Source organism: Phyllostomus hastatus, unplaced genomic scaffold (assembly GCF_019186645.2).
Source record: "Phyllostomus hastatus isolate PE091 unplaced genomic scaffold, TTU_PhHast_1.1 phas_scaffold_501, whole genome shotgun sequence".
In the NCBI taxonomy this organism is placed as follows: domain Eukaryota; kingdom Metazoa; phylum Chordata; class Mammalia; order Chiroptera; family Phyllostomidae; genus Phyllostomus; species Phyllostomus hastatus.
The window spans coordinates 9,101,542-9,112,913 of NW_025334033.1; the positions used below are offsets into that span (position 1 = coordinate 9,101,542).

Consider the following 11,372-nt stretch of genomic DNA (forward strand, 5'->3'; position numbering starts at 1 on the left):
TAGGAGTTTATTACTTCTCGGGTCCTGTCTTTGTGATGGCCGAGTGGGAACCCTCTCTCCATTCTCATTGACTCCCCTACTCATATTGCTGCCAGCTGCTCCACAAGAACCTCTGGGGCCTGGGCATGCCCTTGGGCTCCGCCTGCTGTGCTCCGGGCTCTTCGCCCCTTCCAGTCCTCCAGGGGCCTGGTCTCACCCATCTAGTTCCCAGCCTAGGCCAGCCTTCCCTGCCTGATGGTTGGAGGCTGGCTGTGGCTCCCCATATCCCCCACTTCTTGGGAGATATGCCCCTTGACCAGAACCTACCCCCCTTTTCTCTCTTCAAGTCTAAAAAAGCTCATGGACTCCAAAGTCAGCCTGGGGGATATAGGAATTTGGGGAAAGAGGACAATCCTGACTGTTTTCCTCTTTTCAAAAGGATTATCTTGCTGGAGAATGGGGTCCTTCCTCCTGCCAATGCAGGGTTTTAGATGGGCTGGCACCCTACTCTATTTTTCAGCCTCCAGAGGGCACTGGTCTTGGGGGAGGAGGGGGCGCTTTGCCTTGGGTCTGTCCTCGTTGCAGCTGGGTGAGAAGCTGAGTCTGGGCACCTGGTCTGCAGGGAGGGGAGGAAGAAGAGAGGCTGGCCTTCCCTGAGACCAGGTTTTTCTGGCTGATGCACTAGTGAGGGAGTTTCCAGTCTCAGTTTCATGCCTGACTTTTCCCCTAAGGTGTAGAATGGTCCTAGACTGCCACAGTCCTCACAAACATGCCCCATGGAAAGCAAATGATGAAAAAGTGAGCCACTGACAAAAAACTGAGCAAATGCTCAGTCTCAGCCTGTCCACAGTAAGACAAAATAGACCCACCAGATGCTCCCAGTAGAGTTGAAGTATATGCAGTGTTGCTCGTCTCCCTTTCCCTCTTTCTCCCCAGCACACACACACACACAGCATTCTGCCCCTGGTCCTGGTGCCTCTGCCAGAGACCTGTGCTCATCACACTCCCTGCACGCAGAGGCTCCCCGCCTTGCTCCTTGGTCCCTGTTCCCTCCTTGCACACACAGGGTATCAAACAGGAAAGCATTCAGGGAACCGTTCCCACAGCCTGAGCCGGCAGCAGCGGGAAGAACAACACCACCTCACTCTTCCTGCCCAAAATGAAACAGGAAAGCAGCTCCCGGACCCTGGGGGGCGGGGGAAACTGGGCTGGGACACACAGGCCAGATGACGAGGCTCCCATGTGGGAGACAGGTAGGACACTCGCAGGCCTGCACGTCCACACCACCACCAGGCCGTGCCGGACTGCACTGGCTGCCAGCCCCTCCAAGAGGAGCCGTGGAGAGGAGCTGGCTGGCTAAACCCACTCCCTGGCTCGGATACCCTAGATAGGGATCTGGGGGAGCCCACCAGGCCAGTTTTCTGGGGAAAGGGGGGGATCCAAGTGTGGACTTGATTTGGGCAGTTCCAACCTGTAGCTCATGTTAGGCTTCACCTCTAGTGACATGGCAGACGGTGGGCCAGGCAGTTGGGGTGTGAAAAGGCCACAGTGGAAGCCCTCCTCTCCCCAGGATTTCCAGACCTAAGGGCCCAGCCTCTTCTCACAGTTAAGTTACCCAAGACTTTTCTGATGAAGTGTCCAGGTCCACAGAAGAGGTCCCATGTTTGGCAGAAATAGGGCCACACGATAGCTCTAGACTCACTGTCTAACACTCTCCATGGCTTAGCAAATGCCCGTGTTTAATTCGCACGTGTATTCACAAGAGAGTCCAGAGTTTAGCGGTTCCTTAACAGCCGGAGGTAGTGCCCTGCGTACGGGATAAGTCTGACCCCACAGTGACCTCTAGCTCTGAGGACAACTGCTATTTCAGGACCCAGGGGCTAGGAACCACCTGGATATCACTGTGGGGAGGTGAGTCAGGGAGAGCTGTGAAGAAGGAAGGAAGGAATGCCTTTATCCTGCTTTCTCAGCCAAGGTGCCCTCTGCTGTTTCAGGGCCACGGTCAGACTGGTCAGCGGTTACAAAAAGACAGGGACTCCTATCTCCCTCCCGCCCCGCGCCCCATCCCATGCTAGATAAAAACACTAGACTAGACTCAGGTGGAATGGATGCTCCACCAACCCAGGCAGGGACCCACAGGGCTCTCCCCTCCCTGCAGCACTCCCAGTCTCTGCGTGGGTCCCCAGGATCTGCGGACCCAGCCCTCCGCCCGACGTGGTCTGCTGCATTCCCGGAAGGAGATGGAAGTGATTCACTTAGGGTACTATGACTGTCCCTTCCCGGGGAGAGGATGCGCCTTGGGAGGTCCCGGCGGCCTTCCCAGGGCGACCGCACCCTCCATCCAGCCCAGGGCTCACAGCGCGTCCCTTTCGGCTCCCTCCGAGGCTGGAGCGGCGGCGGAAGAAGGAGGTGCGGCGTGCTGGCCGGGTCAGTCCTCTACCGGCTGTGGCCACCGGGAGTCCCGGAGGACGCGGGTTCCCCGCCCCCCACGCTTTGTTACAGACCGACTTCCTGTTTGCGGCCGCCCGACCTGGGTTACTTCCCGGGCCGGGAAACCGCCGGAGGCCGCGCGTTTCTCGCGGACTCCCACGCCTGCTAGGCCCCGCCTCTCACACCCCCGAATCCCGCCCCGGGCCTGCGAGCCCGCTGGACCCAGTTGCCCGGCACCAGAGGGCGCTGTGCGGCCGTCGGGGCGGAGCGTGAACGGGGGCCGCGGGCCCCTCCGGGCTGGATGTCAGCTCTGCTCAGTCTTCCGCCCAGGGAACCAGCCAGGGAGAGTGGCAGCTGGACGCGAATTCAGTTTTCGCTCTTTTCTCGCAGGAAACTGCGCTCCTTCCAGCACCGAACCCCTAGCGGAGGAAGTAAAGTGGAAAGAGCTCAGTGCGACACTTTCCCCTAAATGTGACTCAGGGTGTCCAGAGAAGTAGGGCCCTTTCGCATGCTCTGAACCGGCTCAGCAGCCAGCCCCGCTCCACCTCGCAGTCCGTGGTCCTCCGGCCGACTCTGTCGGCCGACATCCTGAATAGAAGGGAATGAGGATGGGCTGGAAAGGGCACCACCTCTTATTGCCAGCTGACCTGGGACAAGTCCATCTATTTCTTCATTCCTTCCACACTGTTTGAGTCCCTTTTATATGCCAGGCATTGGCGATAAAACATGGTTACTGCCCAAGGACGCCAACCATCTGTTAATTATCTTTAATCTCTCAGGATGATAATATCTCTAGCACATTACTATGAGGTCAAAATGAATTAGGGTATGAAAATATTTGTGAGCAACGAGTTCCCCCACTGATTGGTTAGGTCTTCTCAAGCTATGGTAGCAAGCCACAGGATGGGGGTGAACTAGAAAGGACTTTGGGGTCTGGATGGGTGGACCCAGCAGTAGCCCTAACACCAAGAAGGCATCTGAGATTGCAGGTCACCTCCACCATTGCTTCCCTTTGTGCCCCTGTCTTTAAGAAACACCACTAGTCTAGATCAGCTTCCTCTGATGTGGGGAGTAGTGGAAGAGAGACCCTGGCTGGGGAAGGGACAGCAGGAACCCAAGTTCTCAAGAGTCCCCTTCCCCTTGGAGATCTGTCACAAGTGGCTTTTGCCACCTTTTCCCTGGACTCTGTTCCCTGGGGCCCTGTTCCCTTTAACACTCTGGCCGAGAGTTGGCTCAGCCTGTTCCCTTCATCCCTGAAGACCCTCTGAGGCCATGGCACAGGGTCTGAAAAGCCAGCTGAGGCCACAGCCAGGCACAAGGTAACTGGCATCTCAGGAGTCTGGATTTAGCAGCAGGTTGGCTGTGGGCCCAAGCCAATCTGGGTCATGGCAGAGCCAAAGCCCTGGCAGGCAGGGCCAGCCTGTCTGTCTCCGGTGACCCTTTCTCCTGGCTCAGGTTGAAGGCAGAGCAAGCAAGCCTTGGGAGGTAGCAGAAAGGTATGTGCCACTTGGCTTGTCCAAGGGTTGATGTCCCTTTCCCACCATGGCAGGCATCTGGGCCAGGCCCGTCATACCAGGCCTGGTCTGTTCAGTTTCACCTCCATCAGTGACCCCCTTCACTTGGTGCTTCCTCTTCTATCTCTCTAGTTAAAAAGACCTACAACGTTCCGGGATCTCCTTCCCATTTTCAGCTGGCCTGTGGGGGATGGTGTCCCAGCTGCTCTCATTTAAGAGGCTTCACGTTCTTGGCTGTCTGTGGGCCTCCATGTCTGCCCCCACAGTCAGGCCCCTTCTGAGCAGTCATAATTCTCCACATGGGCTGTTCTCCTAGGATTCTCTTTCACAGCCAGGTCCTACCATATTGGAGCGTTTCCGTGGAGTCTGATGTTTGACTCTGTCCCTCTGGGTCTCCTCTCCACACCAGCCCTGCCACTCCACCGAAATGCTTCCTGCTGCAGGTCTCCTCAGCCCAGCAGCCAGCTACTTCCTGCCCTCACAAACTACATCTTCCTCTCTCCTTGGACTTGGCAGTAAGGCCTCACCATCCCAGCCCTCTGTTGGAGCCCTGGCCCCTCCCCTTCCAGGTAGACCAGGCAGGAGTTCTGAATATGACTGGAACCCGTAACCACCCTGGGGTGCCTGGGCAGCGGCATCTTCCTCCCTCCTTGGAAGCAAGGAGAGGGCAGGGAGCCAGGTTTTCCCACCATCCCATGAATCCTTCTGCCAGGATGTGGGTGAATGCTTCCAGTCCCTGCTTTTGTAGATGGTGGAACCAAGTAGCCTTTGCCCCTTGACATAACCAGCAGAGAATCTGTCTTCTTTTCTCCTTCGTCTGAGGTGAACTGTGTTCAGGGCTTCAGTTACTCCTTCTTCCCATCTTTTGCCAGAATATTAGTGGGACCTATGTCCTTCTTGCACATGGGCCAAGGACCTAAGGGCACACTTAACTCTCAGGAGTCTGTGGGAAGTGTAGACCCTCATAGATTATGGATGATTTGTTCTCTTAATTAATTAATTTATTTTAGCGCCCTTCTCACCAAGTGTACACAGAAAATCTCTTTGTTCAAGCTACTATTCCTTTTACAGCGTTCTTGGGGCAGACTGTCACCCATTCTGCCCTTTAGACACACTTCTTTTGCACCCTATTTGCTGGAACAATCTGTGAATTGTATGGCAAGGAAGGGTGAAATGGCTGGAGATTTCCTTCACTGAATTAAAAATACTTACCCTGACCACTTTCTTGACTACCCAGTTCTTCAGACTGAGATGTAAAGGAAAACTTACTCTTCCTTGGCACCCCGTCTACTTTCAGTGCTCTGCAGCAGGTCCTCGAGTTGTCATTTGGGTCAGTGCTGTTTTGTATAACATTGATAAGGGGGAAAAAATCAGTTCCTGGCAGAGGCCACCATCTGTGTGGTTTGCATGTTCTCTCATGTCTGCATGGGTTTTTTCCGGGTACCCTGGTTTCCCCCCACATCCCAAAGATGAGCATGTGAGGTGAACTGGAGGCTCTAAATTGTCCCAGTCTGAGTGTGTGCTTGTGTGTGTGGTGTGGAGTGTGATGGAAGGGGTGGCTTGTCCATCCAGGGTTGGGTCTACCTTGCACCCTGAGCTTCCAGGATAGGGTCTGGCTACCTGTGGCCCTGAACCAGAACAAGTGGGTTGGAAAATAATCTTACTTGTTTTTATTAATCTTTCTTAAATGTATGTATAGCTCTCTTTGGCTGGTGTGGCTCAGTTCGTTGGAGCGTTGTCTCGTATACTGAAAGGTTGTGTGTTTGCTTTCCAGTCAGGGCATGTACCTAAGTTGCAGGTTTGATCCCTGGTCAGGGCTTGTGGGGAAGGCAACAAATTGATGTCTCTCTCTCTCTCTCCCTCTTCCTCTCTCTCTCAAAGCAATGAAGTGCTCACTTCAGCAGCACATACACTAAAATTGGAATGATACAGAGATTAGCATGGCCCCTGTGCAAGGATGACATGCAGATTCGTGAAGAATTCCATATTTTGGGGGAAAATAAATAAAGATTAAATTAACAAAAAATTTTTAATGAAAAAAATAAGAGCAGTGAAAAAAATGTCCTCAGGAGGATAAAAATATTTTTAAATGTATATATAGTTCACATTTATTTCATGCTTAATATTTGAAGTGTGTGGAGTCTTTATATAGTGTTGTTTTTGTAACTAGAAATATGCAATGGGAACTTATCTCTTGTTTATATCAATTAACCTATGGTAAAGTTGATTTTGCTATATGTCATTTTGCTTAAAGTCGCAGTTTCCAAGAACCAACCGATAATGTTAAGTGAGGACTGACAGAGCACTACTCCACTTCTGATACCAGACGTGTGGGTTTTCCACACATCACACACACCTGCAACGCCAGCTTGGCGTCCCACACTTAACTCAGCCTCAGCACTCTCTGCCTGGAGATAGCACCACGGCCCACAAATCAGGGGCTCAGGCCCACAAGACCGCCCCCTCTTCAGACACCAATCGCAAGCACAGGTAGGTAGTTACCTGTGCTTTTACTGACTGGCTATAGATTGGAGGTTCCCCAAACCCACAGTGTGGGTTCAGTTAATTTGCTAGAGTAGATCCCAGAATTCAGGAAAACACTTTACTTATTAGATTATCATTTTATTATAAAAGAACATAACTCAGGAACAGCCAGATGGGAGAGATGCATGGGACAAGGTATGTGGGAAGGGATGCTAACTTTTCACGTCTTCCCCAGGCATGCCACCCTCCCGGCATCTCAACATGTCCGCTGACCCAGAAGCTCTCTGAACTCTGTCCTTTCGGGTTTTTACAGAGGCTTCATTACATAGGCATGATTGGTTGATTAAGTCATTGGCCATTGGTGATTGAACTTAATCTCTGACCCTTCTCTCCTCCCAGGAGGTTGGAGGTTTGGAGGTGGGACTGAAAGTTCCAATCCTCCATCCATATAGTTGGTTCTCCTGCAAACCATCCTTCATCTTTAGGGACTTCTCAAAATTCCCTCATTGTGATAAACTAAGATGTGGTTGATGGAGGTTTGTTATGAGTAATTAAAGACCTTTATCACTCATATCACTGAGGAAATCCCAAGGGGCTTAGGAGCTCTGTGCCAGTAAGAAGACAAAGACCAAATGTATGTTTCTTCTTATAAAGCACAATATCACAGTGGACTATGGCTTTATCCTAAATAAAATGGCAAGTGAAAAGTCTAAAGTAAAAATTGTAAGGAGCCAACATGTATTGAGCTCCCACACAGCAGGTGCTGGCTATTATTTCTTTCAGTCCTCATTAGAACCTACACAGTAGGTACTATTATTCCCCATTTCACGGTTGGGAAAACCGAGATGCAGGGAGAGTGTGCCTGGGTCACCCTGGTGGTGGGTGGAGTAAGGCTCAAATCTGAGCAAGCTGGGCTTAGAGCCTGTGTCTGGGAAGGTTTCTCACTCTTCTGGAATCAGCAGCTTTGTAAAGCAATGCCATCATTTAGCATAATAAATTAGCATGATCCCCTGACTGGAATGAGAACTGAGAAGGAACAGATCATCAGGAAATGAGAAGTGACTGCCCGAAGGGGAACAATAAGGAAAGAGTAATTTGGGAACGGTCCATAAAAGGAAGCCAGCACGTGCACATCACGTGCAAATCACCTGCAACTCTTCCAGGTACTGGTGACTCTCTCATCACCTTTCACGAGCTGGTGCTTCTCTGGGCACGGCACCTGCAGCCCTTCCTCTGGGGATTTTAGGAGAACAGATAGGATGGTTACTGCAGAGGTTAGAGAGGAACCAGCTGAGTGGGCGTTGTGCTGCCTGGGAGCATCGCACTGGGAGGGAAAGAGCCGAATGTTGTGGTGAAGATAAGCAAGGAATGGGAATAAGACATGTGCCCGGGAAGGTGGCTAAGACCCCTGGGCCAACTTTTGCAGGGATTCCTGTTTTGAGAGGGTCAAGGTTGGATCTGTGTCTGTCAGGATTCCTCCTCTTCCGAACGCCAGGGTACCCTGGCCTGTACCAAGTAAGAGCTTTACTTCTACCTACTTTTGTGGAGAACCTGCCCTGAGCCAGCACTGTGTTGGTTCCCCTGGGCCTGCAGAGGTGAAGTGACTCTCAGGGACATCTCGGGTCCGTGGGAGGCAGAGTGTCAAATGCTTAACAGCAAGGAGGCTCTGCTGTTGGACCGTCCGCCTTCAGTCCCAGGCCCCACCCCTTGCTGCGTCACTGTGAGTACATTACCTGAATTGTCAGCGCTCCAGTCTGCTCATCTCTGAAATGACATTTGTCTCACAAAGCACTGAAGTTTGTAATTAGAATAGGTGTGAAAGCGTTTAGCAAACTGCCTAGCTCGTGGCCAGCTTGAGATCGGTATGGTTTCTGTTAATAAGCATGAGGAGGGGGGTGAGAAACATAAACAAGAGTGAGGGAAGGGACTGTGGAGGGACAGAGGAAGGTGTGCCTCACTGCCTGGAGCGGGCGCTCACTGAAGGAGCTCTGAAAACCGGGGGCTTCAGTGCCCGTGGGAGAAAAGCTCAGAATGGGCATCTGGAACGTGCTCCCTGGGTGGTTCCGCTGTGCTGTCTGCCTCTTAGCTGCCAGCAAACCATTAATTACTCTTCTTTAGAAGGAGCTTTTTATTATTAAAAAGTATACTTTGTAAGCCTTGGGAGATAGAAGAAATATCCTCCAAAATCCCTATACCCCAACACATTTATCATTAGCAGTGTGGTGAAACCCCCATTTTTCCTCACCTGTCTTGTTGTTGTTTTAATAGTTTTAATCATAATGCATGTGATAGCCATATTTTGCATTTTTGCCTGACTAGGCAATCATAGGCAATAATAGTATGTTGTTTTCATAATCGATTTTTATTTGGATGTTAAACTTTTTTTTCTGAATAGAAGTTGTTTTTATTCTCTTAAAAAAATCCCAGACATTCTGAACTGGTATAAAAAAGAAAGTACAAATCTAATCCCACACAGTGGTACTACTTAGTTGTAATTACTGACTGTGTGGTTATGGTCAGTGATTATCCCTAATTATGTCCGTGTTTATGTGTCCTTCCAGATTTCTTTTCTAAGCAAAGAAATGCAGACTTTTTAAATTTAGAGTGTTATATTATTTTATAACCTGTTTTTTCCTTTAGTTATACATCATAGATAAATAATTGTTTCTAATGACCACACAATTTAATTTTATGTTTATATCAGATTTATGTAACTAATCATCTATTATTGGATATTTGTTTTCTTTGTGTATGTGTCTATGTTTGTATATTTCTCTAGCATGTGGATTGACCATAATTTACTTAAAGGTTTAGCTATTTTTGGATATATAAGTAGTTTTTCCTTTGTTTCTGCTAGAATAAACAAGAATCATTGAAAAATCTTCAGGTATATGGCTTTCCTCATACTTTGAATAATTTCCTGTAGTGGAAGTATTGGGTCAAAGGGCAGGGACACTTTATGATTCTTGATTGGTATCACCAAGCTGCCTTTTCAAAGGGTTGTTTGTGCCAATTCAGATACTTCCAGCAACGTGCTGATACCCATTTCCGTCCTCCCACCCACTCCCCACAGTTAGTGGGTGGACTCGGGGATGTTCTCCATGAGAAGCTAGCAAGGGAGGTGCCATATGGACTAATGGGGGCAGGACAGAGGGCAGAGGAGAAGAGGAGAGAGAACGTGGGGAGTTCAGGGGAAGAGAAAGGAATGGACAGGAAAAAAAATGTTGCCTGTAATTTTTTCCAACTGGAAAAGTAATTCATGCCCTGGCTGGCATAGCTCAGTGGATTGAGCACGGGCTGCGAACCAGTGTCGCAGGTTCAATTCCCAGCCAGGGTACATGCCTGGGTTGCAGGCCATAACCCCCAGCAACCACACATTGACCTCTCTCTCTCTCCCTCTCTTTCTCTCCCTCCCTTCCCTCTCTAAAAATAAATAAATAAAATCTTAAAAAAAAAAAAGAAAAGTAATTCATGCTCCTTGTCAAAAAACCAACTTTTCCATAAATGTTTACATTTAACAGGGGTCCCCAACCCCCAGGCCAGGAGCCAGTGCTGGTGCAGGGACTGTGAGGAACCAGCCACACAGCTGGAGTCAAGCTTGAATGTAATGCGCTTGAATCATTCTGAAACCCGCCCCACTCTACCACCTGTCCATGGAAATACTGTCTTCCAGGAAACAGGTCCCTGGTGCCAAAAAGGTTGGGGACCGCAGCATTTAATATTGAAAGTCCTCCTCTAATGACAAGCTCTACTAACAGTTTAGGTATATTCTTGCAGATGATGATGATGATGATGATGATGATTTTTTACAATAATGAATGCATAACTTGTTTTGTTTAAAAGAACCTGCTTTGTCCTAGCCAGTAGCTTAGTTGGTTAGAGTGTCAACCTGATACACCAAGGTTGCAGGTTTGTTCCCTGGTCAGGGCACAGACAAGAATCAACCAAAGAAAGCATTAATAAGCGGAACAACAAGTTGATGTCTCTGTCTCTCTTTCAAATCAATTTTTTAATAGAGTTTTTGATTTTTTAAAAGAGTTTATTTATTTATTTATTTTTAGAGAGGGAAGGGAGGGAGTAAGAGAGAGAGAGAGAAACATCAATGTGCAGTTGCTGGGGGCCATGGCCTGCAACCCAGGCATGTGCCCTGACTGGGAATTGAACCTGTGACACTTTGGTTCGCAGCCCAAGCTCAATCCACTGAGCTACACCAGCCAGGGCTCAAATCAATTTTTTAAAAAAAGGGGGAAAGAAAAGAAAAAAGAACTAGGTTCATACTATATACACCATACTTCAACATTCCTACTGGAGAAAAGGAGACACCTTAGAACATCTAAGGTGTATCTTAGACACCTTTGGAATCATTGCTTTAAATGTGCAGATAATTTTTAGTTTAAATGTCTAATTAGAATAGAATGAGGAGGAATGCTGTCCATTTCCCCTGCCAGAGCGCCCCCTGTGAGGTCTAGGCCTTCTGCTGTTTCTTTCTCCTTTTCCCAGCCAGAGGTGTCCCTAGGGGACAGACCCTGGTCAATACTTAGAGAGTCAACCCCAAAAGGCCTGAGGACCCTTTTGGTCAACTGGGAGGCCAGTAACTAAGGGAGAAGGCCAGTAGCTGCTCACAGCCCTCTGGGGCCCTCAATTTGGGCCCTTCTTGTCTTGGCTCCAGGAATCTGATTGCCTAAGGATTAATTCAGCCATTGTTGAAAAAGGCTCACATCCTGGCAGAACTAAGCCTACTAGTAGCCTTAGGGGAGAAATGGCCTGGGTTTCCTGTCGTTATGGCCTTCCTCCGTGGTCACAATGCCAAGTGACCACGGTAGTTTCAAGAACTCTGATTCTTCCCTCAGCCTACCTGGGCTCAGGGGGCCTCACTCTTGGTTTGTGGCATAGCACTCACGTGAGCCTCCGCAGCTTTCTGGCGCCCGGCCAGATTCAGTCTCTGAAGAACCCCTTGTTAGCCCC

General features: G+C 49.6%; 1 non-coding gene across 1 annotated transcript; it reads left to right on the forward strand.

The window, feature by feature from the left end:
- The first annotated feature begins 5,811 nt into the window (after nt 1-5,811).
- LOC123808981 lies at nt 5,812-5,915 on the forward strand. The gene has a single exon (XR_006783867.1). It is a non-coding gene; the product is annotated as a U6 spliceosomal RNA (small nuclear RNA).
- The last annotated feature ends 5,457 nt before the right edge of the window (nt 5,916-11,372 follow it).